Below are 15,648 nucleotides of genomic sequence, written 5' to 3'. Positions count from 1 at the left end.
TTATGTGGGAACACAAATTCCTACTAAATTTTATTATAAAAGGAAAATTTAAATGAACTAACTTTTGTTGTTGTTGTTGTTGTTTTTTTTTCCTTCATGGGAATAAAAACCAACGAGAAATCTTCATAATTCTGTTTGCATCTGTAGCAGTCATCGTGACAGCAGCAGTTCTCACGGTTTGTTCACTCAGTATTTTTGAAAGAAATTAAAGCAAATAAATGAAAATAGGTGATCACCTTATTGATGCCTATTTAATATTATGCACAAGTGATTGGCTGCAAGGAAGGCTGAACTGTCTCAAAGGATTTTTGAGTGATACCACATGGGAACAAAATTGACAGGTGTCCCTGGTTAGGCAAGGAGTACACAAAGCATATTAACAAAACCTTTTAAAAAAAGTCTTTTGAATGCAAATACTCTGAAAGTTCAGCAGGAGTAGAGGCCTCAGCCCCATAGAGGGCTATAAAACATAGAACAGTGGCATTTCAGTTTCTCAGAGCTCTGCACTACACACAGAAGACAAATTTTGGTATTGACATTTTCCTATTTGCAACCTGTTTTGAGCACCTTTCTACATTCAATATTTTTCACATAAATAAAAACATAGAAGAAACTGATTTCTTGGTCAAAAGTTGCATTTATATTCTGATATTCAAATAAGTTTCATTTGTTTATGCAAATTCTTGTTCATTGCTGCAAGCTTTTTCAAGAAAATATCACTGTGCTCTTTATAGTACATATGGATGGGATCTAGCAAGCATAATCTCAAAATGTCTTGCTACATTTCAAGCTGCATTTAAAAGAAAAAAATTAATTTCCAAGCCACTGAGGATTTGCATACTTTCACTAGGGGAAGGCTGAAGAGGGAGAGGGTGTATTACAAGCCAGACACTTTTTCCAATCTGGGAATAATATTCTTTTTCACTGGAGACAAAACCTACTCTCTGGATAACACTAACATCAATTATGTGAGAATATTTAGAGTATTCAATATAATAGATAATAATTTTAATTACTTAACTACATAATTGCCTAACAACTAATCCCAATCAAGATTTTATTATTATTATCAGTACCAGACACAAAATGAACATTCATGAGTAACTGTTTACTTAAAAAAAAAACAAAACAACACACATACATGAAATTTAAAAAAAAAACAAACAAAAAAAAAAAACAACCAAACCCACCCCCAACTATGTTTTATTGGAAATTGCATTTTGTGTTGTTGATAGAGATTTATAAATTACAAAAGAGCTCAAAAGATGTGGATTTAGCAGAGATTTGGCACTCTGAGATCATCATAATTTATCAAATTTCTCATGTTAACTAAATCTGCTCCTTACAGCAGTGCCCTGCTGAAGATGTTGAAACAAATCTAAGACCATATGAAATTTATGTTGAAAAAAGAAGACTCCCTCTTTTCTAGATTTTAATTTTGATAGAAAACCCATGCCATTCTCTGTTCCTTTTACCTTCAGTCAGTAATGCCAGAGTTATTGCTTTTGTGTGACATTCCGTATATTATGAACTCCTGAATTGTGGAACTGTAACCTGAAACAAGATCTAGTAGGTGTTTTACAGAATGCAATTACTTGAAACATAAGTGGAAATACCAAAGACAGTAAATGTAACATGTAAAACTCTACAATATTCTTTCAGTTCCATGTATTTGCTATGTAGAACAACTGATGTTGGGCACCATCGTGTGCATTCCTCATTACTTAAATAACACAGCTATCTTCCACCAAGAGGATCACTTGAGATATAAATAAATGCAATTGTATGATTCTATGGTTCAATTACTCTTCCTAAAATTCCACACTAGTTCATAACAACTAAATACTCTGTCACAATTTCTGTAGTGCTCACCTTGAGATGGTCCCCCATTGCACCCTTGTAGCTAGCTAGGGTGAGCCAGGCAGAATGAGCTGTCAACTGGCTGGATCTTTGGGCTCCTCAGGCAATGGTAAAATGTTTAAAATCTAATTTGATGTTGGCTTTGAGGGGCTTTACTCACGGATCATTACTGAGGCTAATTCTGGGCAATGTCAGCAATGACTGCAAAAGAAGAAAGCTCCCTCAGAAAGTTTGATGGTGATGCAAAAGGAGGGGCTGATCCACTGGTAAGCCCAGATGCAGTTCAGAGGAGCTGCAACAAACATGAGAAATAGACTGAGAAGAACAATATGAAATTAAATAGTAACAAAGCTCTGCACTTGAAAGAGAAACTCCATGGGACAATATAGGATGGGATCAGATGGCTGAAAAACAAGGAAAGACCTTAATATCCTGACAAACAAGTTCAACAAGAATCAGTGCATGGGCTCCTGGGCTGATGAAGGGCTACTGCTGCTAGGCTACCAGCAAAACCATGGGTAGCAGATCAAGGGAAATAATTGTTCCCCACTATGCAACATCTGTGAAAATAAAGCTGCTGTGTGTGTCTATTTTTGAGTTTCCCAATACAAACAAAATGTTGTCCAATTAGAACAAGTCCAGCAAAAGGCCATGAGGATGGTTATGAGGCTGGAGAACATGGAATACAATAAAGGCTTGTTTGGCTTAAAAAGAAAAGAAAAAAGAAAAAAATGATAAGAGGGTACCTACCCACAGTCTTCTACTGCCTAAAAGAGGTTTATAGTGAGAAGACACTTATTAGAAGCATGCAGAGAACTGACAAGAAGCAAAGACCACAGTCTTTGTTATATTTAATAGCTTAAAATTATTTTAAAATCTCTTGTGGGTGTTTGCGTTTTGAATATTTTGTTTTCTCCTAGAATCTGGCTTCCTCAATTTTACTTGGCGTTACAGTGGATACTGTTCATAGAAGTTCACCTTACTGATCAGCCTCACTGGAAAAGAAATTGAAGCAAACCTGGCATGATCAAAAATTGTAAGAATTAAGTCCCATGGTAATCTACGTATGACTGTGAGATCATTCAGCTTTCTTTCTGAAACAAGAAACTAAATAGTCAGCAAAATATTATATACTGTGCAAAGCAAATTCAAAAGCACGCTGATTAGAATGAGACTTTGCAGCATGCTGCAATCAAAGTTAGATTTGGGTTTTTGCTTCTTTGGCTGTTTCAAATGCCTCTCCATTCTCCAACACAATATTAGAAAATGTAACAAAAGAAAGCTGAATGAGCATGAGGAATTTTGGAGTTGCTCTTTACCTTCTCTGTCATTACAGTTCCTAGAATTACAGGGAAACGTACCCAGCTTGAATACATCTTCAAATTACTTGGCTGAAATGCTGTGTATTTACAAATCACCAAAATGTACTTCTGTGAACAGATCATCTTTGGAAAAAGAAAAACGAAGCATAAATCCTCCTTCTTCCCATACAGATTGGAAAACCCAAAAGAATATTAGCATAAAATTCAGAACTAATTCTAGTCATTCATGTCTTTCACGCTTGCGAGTCGAGCATTGCCTTTGCTCCACACCTGCCTTTATAATCACCACAAAGTATGATTGGAACATCAGACTCGGTTCTTCTGTGATTAGAAGGTAATTAGTTTTAATTTGTTGTTAATGATAAAAAGAACCAGTTATGGAGGGTTGTTTCAAACTCTGAACCCTTTTTTTGCTGTGATTTTCAGCGAGCTCCATTTTTTATGATGATATAAGACTACTATTCCTGACTACATTACCTCTCTTGTTCATACAAGCATTAATCTTTCACAGATAATGTGGCTTTTTCTAAAGAAAGCCTTAAGCCTTAGACTAAAAGCATTCAATTTAGGTGCTTTAGAAATAATATTGCATTGCAACCGCATAGAAGGCTGGTTAAATACCTTGCTGTTCAAATGACTTGGGAAAATTAATGGACCAAATGGAAGTAAAAACCTCTATGTTCTTCTCTTTTAACTAAATAAGGACAATGTAAATGTAAAAAAAATTGCCAAGTAGATTATATAAGCAATCAGTTGCTAACAATGCTTTTCTAAGTGAGCCAATATATCAACATTATTCAGAATTCTGGCTTTATTCAGGCTTCACTGGGAATAGCAATTATACCAGATAAAAATACTAGAATTTTCTCTCTTGTTAATTAAAGGACAGTAATGGATTTTTGGAGGTTAGATATTAGTGAGATATTAAGATGATGTATTTTCAGAACTAGAAATGAAAAACCACAAAAACATAATACCATTACTTCTGCATATCTCAAATACCTGGATGTGTGTTTCAGGAATGTTTAACACAATTAGCATCAGTTTCTGAACTCTGTTCTGCTCTGTATGTTAAGCACGTGACTAAATATGCCTGTGAGATCATTTCACCGCACTTCACATTTCTCTCCAGCTAGAAAAGATGCCCATTAGCCCACTGAAAGATCACTGAAAAGCCATTAGGATAATAATCTCTGCTTACCAGACTTCTTTATTTAGACTTTCTTCACACTATACATTTTGGGGAGCAAAACGTATTTATATATTCATTCAGTATCTGACTCAGAGCTCTTTCTGAGATCTGTTGACGCTACTAAACTACAAATTATAAGCAAAAACCTTTGAATGGAACTTTCAGTGAGGGTTTGCTGATTACTGAGAGAAGACTTCAAAGATTGTGGATTATTCATTTCGCCGCTGATATTGAATGAAATTGCAAAAGAACACTCTGAAGTTCAAAAAGCTGAAAAAGAGGTAACACAAGAGTGTTTATGATTACACACTCTTGGGTTCCCAAGGACCAGCAAAGAAATGCAAGACCACTCTGGAATAACAAATTGATTGACTAGCTTTCATACAGAAAATAACTGAGGCACAAGAAGTGCAAAGAGCAGCATGCTGTTCTGAAGTCACTTCCCAAACTGAGCAATCACTACAGCTGACCTCCCCAGGTATGTTTTCCATTCTCCATCCGTAGCTAAGATTAAACCAGGCTCCCATTTTCACAGCTGAGCTGGTTGCTGTGTTTAAATGAAGTTCATTAATTTCACCAGTCAGAACCAGGACTCCAGGCTGCAGAAGACTCTGTGGAAGATCCCATTTTAACTTCCCAAATTTTGTGAGAAAACAAAGAAATTTATCATTAAGTTTTCCTGTAATTAAATGTGCTGCTAGAGAAAGTATCTCTTAAAGAGTAGCCTAATGTTCCAAAATTTCTTGCCTTCTGTGAATGAGAGCAATGCTTCTTTTAAGATGTTACATTCTCTCCAACAGCACATCTCTCATATGAAAATTAATGTGCCCTGCTTGATAACCTCTGCAATAATATTGATGGCACTCAAAATTGCTGCTTCTGTTTGATGCTGTTAGCTTTTAAAGTTATAAAATGTCCATCCACAATTGCTTTTTATTGATTCAGGAGTTTAGTTACATTTTGCATAACAAAATTAATTTGCAAACGTTTAGTTAGTTACTGAACATTTTAGCTAATTACAAGATTAAAAAAATATTTTGTATGAAGTGAGACAGGAAAAAAATGAAAGAAGTTCAGAAGTGTAGTTGTCTGTTAGCTGCCAGAACTCTTTAAGTAGTGTGGGAATGCTGATCAAGTATAGAAGTCTTGTCAAACTGCAAAGCATCAAATAGTTAAACAGAAATCTCTTTCATCACACTTTTTGATTAAAGAAAATATTTTGGCTAAAAGACACAGACAGCCTCAGTACATTTTCAGAAGAAAATAAATAAACATGTTAGCGTATCATCAATATATCAATATGTCACCTTGATTTCATTTCTGATACTGCTTCTCAGTAGCAGCAAAAAAAAAAAAAAAAAAGAAAAAATACTCATGTGAGAACATTAATAGCTAAAGGTGTTGGGCAGAAGGGCAGATCTCTTTAAAAATATTTGTCTAATTCCTATGAAATAACAATGTGAAATTGTGTGAAACTAGAGACTCTGAGTCTTCTTTTAATATGCTAATAGTGATTAGCACCAAGGCATAGGCTGACAAAATCAGCCCTCATCCAGGGCTCCTGTCCTATTCCTTTCTTGGACTGTTGAAGTTTTCTAAGGTCTGCAGCCAAGCACAAGGTTTAGGTCAGAGCAGCACAAATGTACCTGGTATCTACAAAGTGTTTTGGACTTGAATGCAGGCTCAAGATGTCATATATAAACTAAACCAGACTTCAGAGGCGTAAATGAACTCTTCAGCTGTATGTGAAGGAGAAGAAATCAATCTGAACATTCAGCAGCCGCTCACAGAATCAAATATCCAGAGAGGTTTGAAGTACAACATCTGAGAAGATTTTGTAAATGAGAAGAGCACAACATACACGTGGAAACACCAGTCATTCCTCTGATTACATAAGATACTCCAGGAATGTTTCAAGTCTGATACTCACAGAAGCATATCTGCTTTTTACAAGAACAAGACAAATAATCTGTTATATTTGTCTGTGCTGTTCCAAACCACTTTAAAATGGTGCATTACATCTTCCTGCTTAATCCTATCTGAATTTTCTTACCCTTTGATTTATTCTAGCTAAATCGGTTCTGTGATAATACTGTGTAGAGCTTTTTGCTTTTATAAAACTGGTTTTTATGTATTCATTTACTTCAAAGCTCTACAAAGTGAATTACTAAACAAATTCAATCCCTCTCTCTCTGTATCTGATCTACTTTGGAAGTGTCCATAGTATGACGTTAACTGAAGTGACCTACTTGAGAGATAATTCCTCATTAGTTGGTTATGCAGAATAAGAATAGTACAGTCTTTTGAGGGCTTGCCTTTCTGTTTGATGATTCAATTTGCTCTGTATTCATCCATGAGACACCCTGAGATTTTAAGGGGCATACCCTACCACTCAGAGTGCCAGAGAAAATTGCTCTCAGGCATATTGTTCTCGGAGCTGGCAGATCTTTAGGGAAGCCTTCCTTAGGGCACAAGAGCTCTCCCTCCCCAGGTGGAGGAAGTCAGGAAAGGGCGGCAAGAGACCAGTGTGGCTGAACCAGGACCTGCTGGTCAAATTGGAGAGCAAGAGGAAAATGCACAGGCAGCAGATGCAGGGATGGGTAACATGGGAAAAATATAGGGATGCTGCTAGGCTGCGCAGGGATGTCAGAAAGGTCAAGGCCAAACTCCAATTGGACTTGGCAAGGGATGCAAAGAAGAACAAGGAAGGCCTCTACAGGCACTTCAAGCAGAAAAGGAAAGCCCAGGAGGGTGTAACCTTCCTAGTGAGCAACACAGGCAGGCTAGTTACAACAGACAGGGCAAGACTAAGGTACTCAACTTGTTTGCTTCAATCTTCACTAGTCATCGAGCAGATGGTTCAGAAGGTGGGGACCAACATGGTTTTACCAAGGGCAGGTGCTGACTGACCAATCTGGTGGCTTTTTATGATGAAGCAATTGCGTCAGTGGTCAAGGGAAGAGTCACTGATGTTCAGAATTTCAGCAAGATCTTTGACATGATACCCCATACCATCCTTCTCTCCAAATGGGAAAGATATGGATTTGATGGGTGGACTGTTCAATGGATGAAGAACTGGTTGTGAGATTGTACCCAGAAAGTGGTGGCCAATGACTCAACATCTGGATGGAGATCAGTGACAAATGGCGTCCCTCAGGGATCAGTACTGGGACCAGTGCTTTTTCATCTATGACAGCAGTGGGATCGAGTGTGCCTTCAGCAAGTCTGTGGACGACAACAAGCTGTGCGGTGCAGCTGACACACTCCAGGGGCAGAATGCCTTTCAGAGAGACTTAGGCTTGAAAAGTGGGCCCTAGTGAACCTCAAGAGGTTCAACAAAGCCAAGATAGAAGTCTACACCTCGATTGTGGCAGTTCCAATTATCAGCACCAGCCAGGGGACAAGGAGACAAAAGGATATAGTACAGACCTGCTGAAAAGGACTTGGGGGTACTGGTGCACGGCAATCCAGACTTGACCCAGCAGGGTGCCTCTCAGAGCCCAGAAAGCCAACTGCATAAAAAGCAGCATGACCAGTAGAGTGAGGGAGATGATCCTGCCCCTCTGCTCTGCACTGGTGAGACCTCACCTGGAGTACTGCATCCAGAAGCAGAGTTCTCAGTGCAGTAGAGGCATGGACCTGTTGAAATACATCCAATGAAGGGCTACAAAAGTGATTAAAGGGATGAAACACCTTCTTTGTGAGGACAGGCTGAGAGCTGGGGCTGTTCAGCCTGGAGAAGAGAAGGCTCTAGGGAGACCTGGGAGTGCCTTTCAATATCTAAAGGGGGGCTATAAGAAAGAAGGGGACAGACTCTTTAGTAGGGTCAGTGGTGACAGAACAAGGAAAAATGGTTTCAATCATTAAGAAGTGAGATTTAGGTTGGATATAAGAAAGAACTATTTTACAATAAAGGTAATGAAGCACTGGAACAGCTTGTCCAGGAATCTGGCAGATGCCTCATCCCTGGATACGTCCAAGGTCAGTCTGGAAGGAGCTCTGAGCACCTGATAGAGCTGTAGGTATTCTTGTTCACTGCAGGGGAGTTGGACTAGATGACTTTTAAGGGTCCCTTTCAACTCAAACAATTCTATTATTCCACAATATTTTAAGATTGGACTTTCTTGGGATATTGTGATATATTAAATCTGATTTCTTCCAGCATATATAATAAACAGCAGATAAGACACACATATTAGGCTCCTTCACCAGGAACACCCTCCAAAATCTCCAGGAGGTATACTGACAAGAAATTACATGGTTTTAATCTATTTTAGAGAGAAAAAACTAGTACTCATTCAGATTGCCTAATTTATGCCTGATTCCACGTGCGATGTGTTTATTATACCACTCCTGTACCTTCAACAAACATTGTAAGGTAGAGATAAGGAGGCATTCGGGCCTTTTATATTCAGACTGGACAATAAATGTAACAGAGAAACTAAATCTGTTCTGTAAGATATATGGGACACACAGTATTGGCTGAGCACACCAGTAATTAAATTCAAATAGCACAGTAAGAGAACTGCATTCCCAACTATCCTTCCTTATATATCAATCACAGAGAAAGAAAAAGACTGAGTAAGGCTGGTACTAAAGATCATCCAGAGATGACAGCCAGGTAAATATCCACCCTGGCATAACTGAGCTGACACTTAAACGTACAGTTCCAAGAACATAAGTAACCAATCTTCACAACAGACTAACCCAGTGTAGTTGCTACCAACCCTGCTTCCAAGAAGGATTAACCTCATGCAACCATGTGGCAATATGACTGCAGAGACAAACTGCAAGACGTTACAAAGACAAGGTACCATGACACAGCCTACTGAGAGATCACGGGCTACTAGACACCAAGGCCATGGGTTAACAGGCACGCTCCCATCTATCAAAGAGATTCACAGAGCAGTAGCCAAACACAGGGCTTCTAAGCACAGCGTGGTAATTTATGGTTGAATACAGACTTAGAGTAGCCGTTCAGAGATAACTGAGTGATGCAGCTGCCCAAAGACAAATAACTAAAACAGGGACTCAAGCAAATTAACAAGAAAACCTAGCCATCAAGTGGGCTAATAAAAGAAAACAAAAACCCACACAGAAAAAAAGCCAAACCACAAAACAACAACGAAAAAAAAAAAAACAAAAAAACTGGAGTTCCATGGTTCATATCCACAGGTAGGCTAAATACTGATTGTGTGTCTGGGTCTGTTTTTCTCATTACTTCAAATCATAGAACTGCTCAGGTTGGAAAAGACTTTCAAAACCATCAGGTCCAATTACAACCTAACCATAACTCTAACAGCCCTCTGCTATATCATGCCCCATATCCACTGCACCATATTTAAATGATTTTTAAACACATCCAGGGATGGTGACTCAACCACCTCCCTGGGCAGCCTATTCCAGTGCTTAACAACCCTTTCTGTAAAGAAGTTTTTCCTGATATCCAAATTTAATCTTCCCTGGCAGAACTTGAGGCCATTTTCCCTCATCCTGCCATCTGTCATCAGAGAGAAGAGACCAACTCCGCTCTTGCTTCAATCACCGTTGAGGTATTTGAAGAGAGCAATGAGGTCTGCCCTCAGCCTTTTCCCCAGACTAAACAGCCCCAGTTCCTTCAGTCACTCTTTATAGGGCACATTCTCCAAACTCTTCACAAGCCTTGTTGCCCTTCTTTGGAACACAGCACTCGAGGTGAGGCCTCACCAATGCCAAGTACAGGGGCAGGATGACTTCCTTAGTCCTGCTCACCACATCATTCCCATTACAAGCCAGGATGCCATTGGCCTTGGCCACCTGGGCACATTGCTGGCAAACGACACCTTTGCAATTCATTGCTGCAGAATCCTCTGGTTAAAGCAATCAAGCAAATACCAACATCAAGAAAGCAAAAGTGTATTTAAAAGGAAAAAAAAAAAAAAAAAAAAAAAGAGGTCACAACCAGAGTGAAGGTTGGATGGGAATATGGAAGGAGTAGCACAGTAATGATGAGTTTGGAATAGGGACCATGAAGTCATCTGCTCACGTTAAGCTTGAGAGCTAACCGCTGTTGAATAATTTATAAAAAGTTACATCATTAGCTAGTTTAGTTTAGTTATACGTGTGTTCCTCTCAGGCTGATCTAATGTGAAATGCATAAAGCAGATCAACAGAAATGCTGTGTTCCCTACAGGTCACAAAGTCAAACCTCCCCCAATTCCAGGCTTTAATCTACATACTTATTCCAGGTGGTTGCAAGGCATAGATCTAAGATACAGTATGTTTTTTCCCAGATGCTGTCATTAATGCAAGTCTAATTTTGGCAAGGAGGAGAAACAGCAGGGCATGAGATGCTGTGGCAGACATTCTGGTGTTGGCCTGGTGCCAGCATGGCAGAGCATAGCAGCATTTCATGCACGTGACAGGCTGGATTCTTCTTGGTTATTCTATGCTCTTTACAGCAAAACAAGTCTCCAGCCATTGTTGCTGTGAAGTAAACTTTAAACGATCAAATGAGCATGACCAATAGAGAAATATGCAGAAATATTGCATAGTCAAATAATTTCTTCCTACTCTCCACATCATACACTACAGCATGTATGGGCAGTGATTTAGATGACAGCAACAATGTTATAACCACAACTCTGTCTAATTTTGGCATCTATTCAGTACAGTGTTAAGTCAAGATATAACTTGGACATTTGTACAACAAAATTGAGATGAGTGGTTCCATAAATTCCCAATTGGTGGCCTATAAAAAAAACACCATGAAGCTCAAGTACTACTGATGTTTGAATTAGCAGCATCCTGCAAAAGCAGCTACAGATTACAAGCTGAAGTGAGCAAATTCAATTGCTAGACACAGATCATATGCTGTTTTATTATTTGGCTATTCTCTCTTGAACAGCCTGGTTTGAATAGAGCAACTTCAACACAGCAACTGCTGACATGAAGCCAAACAGTACTCCACTGCTTACAAAGCAAATTTGTCCAATCTCGGTGGTAGATATAGCCTGTAACTAACAGAATTATGTGAAGATTGATTCTTTAGAATGCACTGTGGAAGAGAATTAGGGTGCTTCTTAGATTATACTTCTAAAATCCCACTTTTAAGATTCTAAGATTCTACTTCTTCATCTAAAGAATCTGTCAGAAGAGTGGACGCTACTCCCTTACAGACATGTTAAAAGGACTAATCCTGGGACATTTTTCATACTACTGAACATGCCGTGCATTTAATAGTTTGACAGGGGACAGAGCAAAGGATCTGAAAACAAAAGACAATATAGACTATACTGTAGTTTTATTTGGCTCATCCACTTCTCATGGATTAATTACCTAAGGTGAAAAAAAGCTTTAAATCAGAGATTACACAGTGGATTCCATTTCCAATTGCTTCAGAAGAGCAACAAATGAAGTCAGCATTATGTGTCTGTATTTATCCTGCTCCCATTTACAGCAGAAACTTGTATTATTGATTTTGTTACCAGGGAAACTGACTGCTTGAAAAGTAGTGAGATTTAGGATGAATATATACTGCTGTGGACAATAGAGGAACAACAATATTTAATACTAGAATAGTTTGCATAGTAGACATAGGTTAATAATGTTCTTTGGGAAAAAAAAAAAAAAAGCCTACTGAATTCAATTATCTGTTTGGAAATTACTGAGAAAATATGAATTGTTTAGCTAAGAGTTCTAGATGAGTAACTGTACAAACAAAGACACGTAGCTTTACAAAAGACTTTAACAAAAACACCAGTACCAAGAATTGCCATGAGCTGTATCTACAGAGAACATTACTGCTGGATTCTTAAAATACTTCAGTTAATGACTCTAGGAAGTGTATTGAATACTTACTAATGATTGAAAAGCATGTCACAGTTGAATACATTTTCTGCAATAAGGCATTATTTATCCATAACACTGGATATTTTTAATAGGTTTCTGCACATCTAGATATTTTGCTCTAAAGATTTTTGCCTGAAGTGACCTCCAGAATCCTTTTAGGTAGTTTTGCCTGCAGAAACTTTCCTAATGGTGTTCCTACCTCATGGGAACAATTTCAAATGAGGCTTTGGTGGCAGGTTAAGAGCAGCGTACATTCTTTTCATAACCTCCTCTGCTTTTTCACTGCCATTGACTGCTCTCTGATAGGCACAGTATTCTTCATATACAGTGGGCTGGAACATGTGACCCCAAATGCGTGACCTGAGCAGTCTTTCTTAGTAAAGGTAATGAAAACACAGCTGCTGAACTAGTGAGAGAGTCATAAAAATCAGAAGCTCAAAGAAAGTGCTCTAATAGTAAACAAATAAACAACAAAAAATGATGGGGATTTTAAATCCTGGTTTGAAAGTATGTGAAGATAAACACGATTTTCAATGCTGCTTATCCAAACTGTCAGTTTCAGGGATGCAGACACTAGTTTCTATTAACAGGTATTATGAGAACAAGGATTTTTGAAGGAGAACAAGGGAAGGAGGAATTCTGTATATTTGGCTGTTAGGTCATTCAAAGCTTTTGAAAGCTAACATTTGTAGCTGAATTAGTCATTCATTAAATCTGTTTGTTTTATACTTAGAAACTGTAAGCACAGAATAAAATTAGGTTTTGAAACTCCTCGTCTTTATAAACAAGAAACATAAAAGTCCTGTATAGTTTCAGCCTCAACACACTTTAAGGAAAGCAACAGGGAATAAATTCATGCCTGTATGCTGGTACAGGTGTACATCTTCACGTTTATATGTAATCACACACCAGAAGAAACCTGAGTTTATCGCATTTGCTCCACAGTAAATTATTTGTACTGGTGAAAATTACAAGAGGCCAAGCAAAGGGGAGACTAAAATTAAACTGCCAACCCAGGTAATTAATTAATTACCATTCTCCACACACTGTTCTATGCTTTCCACAGTTGTCATGTTGATATCAGCCATTTGAAAAGGGAATACACACATGTTGCATACAGGAGAAATATGAAGAACACTCCACAGAAGACAAGTTATGAGCTGATGGCCTGCAGTCTATCCAAAAGTAGACTCCAGATGTGGTGGTTTTAAGCCCAACCCACGTCTATAACAGATGCCAGAATAGGATGCTAGGGAAGGATTTCAGAACAATGTGATCATATCAATACTTTCCAAGCACTTTTAGTATTTCCAGACCAAGAGATCATTTCTACGTATGTATGAGGTTCTCTGAACATCTCCAACTTCCTGCTGATCCCCTATGAAGTTTTAGTATCCCCTAATTCATGAACCCGCCAGCAACAACCTTCTGCCAGCCTATAAAAAGACAAAAGAACTCAAGCCAACACTGCAGTGAAAAGGACTGGAAAACAGCAGCTCTTCAACTGCTGAAACAAGAACACGAGGAGGTTGATTTAAGCAGATTTTTACCACATGCAATTGCAAAGCAATCAAGGGTTCTTAACAACAACAAAAACCTTTGTGCTCTTAAAATAATGATTAACAGACAGTCTCAGCTTTAGCGGTCTGTAAGTTCTCCGTCTAACCTTAATTACTTCATTATGCTATACCAATTGCCAGTATATACAAGATGACAATTTATATATAGGAAGACAACGCAAATCCATCCTATGACATGTGGGGGTAAGAGACACAACTGCAGATCAGCTTTTACTATTTGCCTCATTTAAAGTTTTTACTTCTGATTACCTAAAATAATTTTTTATGTAATTAAACATCAAAATAGATCCCTACTAAAATATACTTTAAAATACTGCTGCGGGAGTCTCCAAAAACCTAGAGAATAAATCACCACAGGGGGAAAGAGAAGTTCAGGCAAAAATATAATTAGCATTCATTTTGTTGTTATAAGAAATGTTTGGCATTGGAGCTTTTCTTTATAAGAAAGATTGCCCTTGGTTACTAAAGGAGAGATTATCGCTAGAAGCCCGGTGCTGGGTAACATTTATGATTCCTTCACACTTAAATGACTCTCCTGGAGTAAAGCTATAGAGCACTTGTCTTTCCAGAGATGATACAATCATATGATACATTAATTGAGAACCATTAATTGAGAACCTCAACTTGGTGGAATGTTCAGGATGGGCTGTTCAGCTGCAGCTTATCTGAATCGTAGAATCACCATATTTATGTGCTGCACTGGATTTTCTTAAACAGGCTTTTATTTTTTAATTCAAATATCTTCATTTTTCTTGACAAATATTTGCAACACTTATTACAGTAATTTTGCAAGAGGCCACATTACAGATGAATATAAATCATTACACAAAATCAGAACCCTAGTGCTTCATACTAGAAAAATTATTTCATTTTAGTTGGCAGTTAGGTTAATACGCTATAATTCTCAGCACTTGTTGTTTTTCATATTTCAGAACTACAGCAACAAAAGAAAAATGTCTGACAAGAAATGTTTCCTTCAACATATAGAGTCATATCATCAGGCAGTGACAAATGTGTCAGTGTGAAACATGAATCACCTCAACATGTGGGAGACTCAAGGGCCTTTTGTTTTGTCGTTATTCTTATGCAGAATTCAGCAAAGAGATTTTCAGATGAACATGCATCTTAAATTCCTTTATGCTCTCCGTCCAATCAGGTGTTTCTGCTTGCAGCAGCACACTCATTGCCATGTATGGCTTGAATAATTTGTTGCTTAACAGTAAAAAAACAGAAGCTAGAATGATTGTTTAGAATATGAATACATACAGACTTTATTGTTAAACTGTTTATGCTGAAAGGCGACCACCCTATAAGGCAGCAGGAAAGCCACCACCACCACCACAGAGAAATTAAATACAAGATGTCATAAGTGATAGTCTATAAACATACTATAATAAATATATGCAAACACCTGTATGGAAAAAGGCACACCTAAACTCATCACAGCTGTGAATGCAACTCAATTTCCAGTTGCACAATTTTTAATTAGGATTTACTTAACAGAAGCCAGTGTAACTGTACTGTCAGACCCGAGACCAAAATTCAGATGCTACTACAGCAGCTGTGTCCCTCCACACTGTCAGACCAGTTGGCCATGGATAAGATTTAATGTGCATATTCTAAATTACCTCCCAGGTGCCAAGAGGAAGCAGAGAGACACTTAACATTCTGGGCAAAGATGACTCCAGGCTCTCCTCTTTCTGCAGAGTAGGGCCCTAGCAGCTGTTTATCAGGTGCCAGTATGGAGAGAAACAGCTGGTTCTTCAGTCAAGTCCAGTCCTAAGCCCTACTCTGGTCTCCTGACTGAGATACCTCTTCTTGGCCATTCTCCCACAAGGGAGCAGCAGAAATGCAGACGTAGATA

At 38.2% G+C, this 15,648-nt stretch overlaps 1 long non-coding RNA gene across 3 annotated transcripts in view; it reads left to right on the top strand.

Annotated features, from left to right (window-relative positions):
• The window catches only part of LOC125695166 (uncharacterized), an 87,254-nt gene that overhangs the window by 53,392 nt on the left and 18,214 nt on the right, over nucleotides 1–15,648 (top strand). For all 3 annotated transcript variants that reach the window (XR_007377837.1, XR_007377839.1, XR_007377838.1), the window contains one exon: nucleotides 2,781–2,896. This is a non-coding gene — a long non-coding RNA (uncharacterized LOC125695166). The remainder of the gene's footprint in view (nucleotides 1–2,780; nucleotides 2,897–15,648) is intronic.

The sequence above is a fragment of the Lagopus muta genome, chromosome 6 (assembly GCF_023343835.1).
Source record: "Lagopus muta isolate bLagMut1 chromosome 6, bLagMut1 primary, whole genome shotgun sequence".
NCBI classification, from domain to species: Eukaryota; Metazoa; Chordata; class Aves; order Galliformes; family Phasianidae; genus Lagopus; species Lagopus muta.
This window is presented reverse-complemented; position numbering and strand designations above follow the sequence as displayed.